We start from the raw sequence: 6,000 nt of genomic DNA, 5'->3' as shown, positions 1-6,000 counted from the left end.
ACCAGCTATTGTGTACCAGTCAACAGCCAGCCTTATCAATATCAACACAGCACAATAGGTGACCTTTGATACCAGAACAGGTGGCTCATATCTTATAGTTTTAGAGTCTGTAAACTGCATACTCATTCAGATAACATTATATTGCTTGGATTATATTAAATACATTGTAATACAGAGCACTGAGAAAATTTACCAATGTTATTAACTGAATGTGTTTCTTTGCAAGGATTGGATATTTTGAATAGTTGACTAGGGAATTTAATTGTAGTTGCTTTCAATTTGAGATCAGTATAAATGAGTTTGTTCTTAGACATCTAGAAATGGCTGAACTTCCTCCCTGTTCTATAGGAATTTGACTAAAGAAAGATTCTGACTGCCATAAGCTAACATACAACAGAAATTGTAAGTTAAATACACTCTCTCAGTTTGGAGCAAATACATTATTATGATCCAGAATCATGTTAAAGTCTCCTCTGATTACGATACCAGTGTTTGGAAACTTATTCAGAGTATATTCAGTGTGAGTCTCTCACACTTCAAGCAACTTATTCTTCTTAGATTTTGAGTTTTAGCCAAAATATTCACAATTAAAAAAGTAAACCTTTCAATGCGAATAACCTGGTAAAGAAAATGTCCTGCTGTGTCACAGTCTGTAGAATACTACCAGAGAAAGTATATTTTAGCGTGTCAACCCCAGCAGTGTGTTCAGGTCCATGAGCCAGCCAGAGATCGTTACCCCACTGGGCCCTCCGTAATCTTGCATCACTGGAAACTGAGTGTGACTTGAATAAAACAAGTCAGTTTTATGCTGTTTTGAGACAAAAAAAATTGCATTATGCTTTGCAATATTTCTTAACTCCCTGGCATTGAGAGTAATATCAGACAAGAACGTATTAGCAACAACAATAATAAAATGAGAACAGAATAAGTTCAGAAGAAAACAGAATACGGGAACCCACTGTCAAGGGCCGCACCATTCAAATTTTTATGAAGTGTCTTAGTTAAACATAAATTAACCACAGGTCCTTAAGTTTTCTATTGCAAATCCAACCTGCATCAGGTATTAATCACTCAAAACAATTAACCAAAGTCAGTGACATTGAACTGAGGCTTTGTGTAAAAAGAAAATAAAACCTCCAGCTCTATCAACATAAATTCACCTGAGCAGTTTGTGCTGATCAGACTTACCGGGTGGTGACCCATGCTATGAAAGAAACAAACTCAACAGTATATTAACTATTTAAAGCATCATGGTCAGTGCAACTTATACAGTCATGGTAGATGTTCATCAGGCCTCAGGTAGCTGGAGTCAGTTCAGTCCCGTTGACAAAGGCCCAACCACCAATGAAGTATGCCGTTTCCCTTCTTGGTGTCTCTTGGCCACCAAGGGCCAGAGCTGCCATCGTCTCTCTCTCTGGCAGTCTGGGACAGGTCCTCAGCAAAACAGTTTGTTGTTTTGGAGGGGAGTTGATTTTTTTTTTTCCTGTTTTCCAGACTGCATCCTGGTAGCTGTGTGAGGTGAACTGGAGGATAATCGCTCGAGGTTTGGAGTCGTCTTTCCATTGGCTGACCGAGCCGATGTACTGTGTTGATAACCTCAGGAAACTTGGCCTGGTACTCAGGTAAGACTGTCTGGCAGATCTGCATCACCTCTTGAAGTACATTTTGATCCATGTGTTTGGCTACTTCATAGAGTCACAGGTTCCCACGCTGTGAGTAACTCTCCAGCTCAGCTATCCATTGCTCCATCAGGTGTAGTTTCTTCTCTACTATGCGGGTTCATTCTTCAACACGTGTCACTTTCCCTTTCACATCACGGATCTCAGCTCAAGCAAAGTCAACTGTTTTCTTTCGTCCTTCAATCCTTCATTCTCTTGTCTTTTATCAGCTCCTCTATGTTATTCTCAAGTGTATCAATTCTACAATTAAACACCAGTGAGAGCTTCTGCACAATGTCTGTGCTGTCCATATCAAAGAGTGTTGTGACTGACTTTTCTTTGATACCAGAGTTTTGCTCAGTGTCACAGGTGAGGGAGGAAGCTCTGAATCCACAACCACCAGCACAAATTGGTCTACCAAACAGTAGTCGTGTAAGTTGTTCATAAGCGGGTTCTTTCGTGCCTCTATGCTGCATAGCTAACAGTGCTAATGCTATTAGCACAGCCAGTCCACTCAGGTAGGTGCAGGTGTATAAAGGTAACGCTGCCACTGAAGTGAGGTTACTGCTTCAGAATGCTCATAGCACTGTCTTACTAATTGTACGATGTTAAAGTAGTGTTTCACTTGTTCTCTAACGTCTCAGGTGTGCAGCTCCAGATAAAGCGTGCCCTCACATCGTTATCTTGGTCAGCATCTGCCACCAATTCACTCCCTTGTATTTTTTTTTTTACACTGCATGAATGTGGATTGAGCCTATGATCTTCGGTTTGCGAAACCGACACCTTCCCACTTGGCCACCATGCCTGAGTACAGATAGTGATGGACCGTCGGAAGCCGACACTCCAAAGCGCGTATTGAGTATAAGGGTTGATGAAGCCCCACTTTGAGGCATGTATCGTTTAGAAAAAAAAAATGTGGCCGATGACAGGCGAGGCCTCGGTTTGTTTGGTTCGCATCAGCATTTCATCCTGAGTGTTCATTCCCAGATAAAAGCCAGCAAAACAGCTGACACTTTGTGGGTTGTTTGGTTGGAGAGAATCTCCCTCTCTCTCTCAACTTTTTTGATCAAAGTTTTTATATCATTCCAACATTTGGAATCTGTATTATTAAGTAGTAGTGATTGTGTTGTCAAATAATATTTATCTCCTGATTGTAATAGTGGTAATATCCACTCCCCCCCCCCTTTCTTGTCTTTATTCAAAAAATGGAGCTTACACACAAGAGGAAATATTCACCCATGTGGAACATTTTTGAAATGGTTCCTCCCAATGAGGTTTGTCACTGTAAATTATTATTATTGTGATTATATCACCATCATGCACAAATATATTCAGATTGCATATTCATGGTTTAAGGTGAAGTGCTTGCTGTGCCAGAAGGAGCGAGTGTAGAACAAGAATATATCATCAGTGCTGAGGCATTATAGAGCTTTTCATGAGAATCAGCAGCCTGCCAACAGACCAGACACAAGCGACAGTAAGAATCTTTTTCTGTTTCAGTTGTGTCATCAAAATCAAACTATGTTTAACTTAAATATATCATCTTTGTGTCATAGATTCCAGAAAAACAAATGATGGATGAGGCCTTGGTTAATATGATAATTCCAGACACCCAGCCATTGTCAGTGGTGGAAGATGTGGGTTTGATGGAGCTCATGCACATACTGGAACCCACTGATCTTCTCCCTACTAGGAAGATGTCAGAATGTAGTGACAGTCAGCCTCACCTCTGATATCTGGACATCCATGAATATGGAGACTTACCTTCCAGTAACCTGCCACTTCATTGATGACAATGACAGACTTGGAACGATTTTGCTTGGAGCAGAACATTTTCCAAGTCGTCACACAGCAGAAAATATGGCTCTGGCAAAAGCAAAATTGATGGAGGAGTGGGACATAAAAGAAAAGGTGAAGTGTCTCATCACTGATGCTGCACCAAATATGATAAGCTTGTGCCAAGGCATTGCCTGTGAGACATGCTGTTTGCATCACACACACTTAATTTAATAGTGCAAAAGTCATTTGACCATGTCCCAGCCCTTAAAGGTGGAGTATGAGAGTTTTTTCAGGAGTATTTTTTACCATATTGCTTGAAAAGCTCCTCACACCCATGTTGCAAGCAGTACAATAGAAGGTTTGACCCAAAAACGAAATATTTTAATCCAGTCTACAGTGTAAAATAAAGGAAAAATGCCATCCAATCATATCGAGGTACCACCTCAAAATGATTGGATACTGACACGTCAATCAGACTGAAGCCCGAGCAGCCCGGCCCTTCTGTGTGTGAGTGAGAGAGAGAGACAGCGAGCAGTGTCACACAGAAAGCACAGGATTCTCTCAGTGCGCTTCCTCCAAACAACGGGGATTTACATGAAAACGGAAGGAGATATTCACAAAATTCTTTCACAGTGAGCGCCACAAGGCTTTCCTGAACACACTGATGTAATTTCTTTGTCTGTAGTGTAAAAAATGAGGTCACTAGAGCGAGTTAAAAACGAGTGACTTTTCTGGCAAGTTTTATAATGGAAGTCTATGAGCTGGGTGGCTGTGCTCTCCTCACTTTCAGGCTTCTCATTCAAAAACTGCAAGTCCTATCGTGTAGGTAGACACATTGTGTGAATCAGGACAAGTGTGGCTACTACTTTTGAGAAAATTGTGTGTGGAGTGAAAATTGGGGCTGAAAACACAGTTTAAATGAGAAAGTTTGAGCTATTTTTCCAAGCTCTCTACACTCTGCTGTAAGGGGGAAGAGGGGTGGAGACACGGGGGGGAGCATGGCGAGGGCGGGCGTGTTTCTTTTCAAAATGTGGCTTGCAGGAACTGTTATTCCAAAATCTCGTACCCCACCTTTAATGATATGCATCCCAAAGCCAGAAAAATCTTCTCTGTTTTTCTGGACAAGTCCTACAGCAAAAGAGAGACTGTGCCAGGTACAGAAGCAAATGGGGGAGGCAGACTCTGAATAGAGGTAGATACACGCTGGAACAGCACTTTCCACATGCTGGAACTCCTTTATAATGAGACCGAACCAGTGGGAGCAGCCCTGGCATCTTTAAAGACCAACATCTCCCCAGTTAATGCTCATGAACATGAGGCTGTTGGAGATACTTTACATATTCTGGCTCCAATCCATCAGGCTACTGTAGAACTATCTGAGGAGAAAAGGGTATCTGCTTCAAATACCTGTCTACAATGGAGTCACTTAGTGCAATGACGACGACAACCATGCTCGACCCGAGGTTTAAAGCCACTGGGTTCCTATGCCAAAATAAGATGCATGAAGCAGTAAAGCAACTGACAGTAGAGTGGGCCAATAGAATTACAATTGCTGAATCTGCTAGATCGAGTGAGCCCTTTATCCAGCAGCCAGCCTCCTCTGAAACAGCTGGGATGCAAACAGCTGTAGTAAGTATAAAATGGTTCTGTTGATTTGTGTTATTATTCTGCTAAAGATATTTTAAAATGTAATGAAGTATTTTAACCACTCAAATGTTTATATAAAATTTTCCTTAGTTGTCTTGTAGCATCTGCTGGACCCCACAGTGAATCAGAGCAGAAGAAGCTCAAATGCCACTGCTGATGCAACAATAGAAGGGGAACGTTACTTGGACGAGGCCAACCTTCCAAAAATTGTAGATCCACTTGTATATTGGAGTCCACAAAAACATGTTTACCCCCACCACTACCAACCGGCACTTCAGTTTTTATGTTCACCAGCATCCTCAGTACCATGTGAAAGGGTGTTCTCCGAGGCTGGGGAGGGAATTTCTAAGAAATGAACCGCCTCAATCCAAATACAGTAAAACAATTACTTTTATTTATTTATTATTATTTTTTTTTAAAAGAACATAATCAATAAAGGTTCCCCTAAATATGACTATGTATCCTGCATGGAGCACTCACAGTCCATCACACACACAATAAACACAAACATTACTCTCTTTATATTTATGGACACCTTTTTATTGTGCAGATACAATTATACTGAGCATAAATTCATACAAAAAGTGTGTGTGAGACAGGGAGAGAATAAAAAGCATAGAGACCAAATAAAAGGCACATAAAACACTTGTGTAATAAGTTATTTTCAAACAGAACATTGTGTAAAGTCCATGTAAATAATGTGACATGTCAGAACACTGCTGTGATGTAGATATTGAAACATGCTGTACACGTCTCTGAGCAGTAGGTATCGCTAGTGAACTCGAGTGAGATTTCAAGTCATGAATCTTCATCTGCCACGCCCCTTTATACTCCATACACACTTCAGAGCCTCAGTTAGCCATCACTGATCACTATACTGCAAATCATTAACATTTATTACAGAGAAAATGGCAAA

This window comes from Neoarius graeffei, chromosome 1 (assembly GCF_027579695.1).
Source record: "Neoarius graeffei isolate fNeoGra1 chromosome 1, fNeoGra1.pri, whole genome shotgun sequence".
Lineage (NCBI taxonomy): Eukaryota > Metazoa > Chordata > Actinopteri > Siluriformes > Ariidae > Neoarius > Neoarius graeffei.
The sequence above is the reverse complement of the archived record's forward strand: the minus strand, read 5'-3'. Positions refer to the sequence as shown.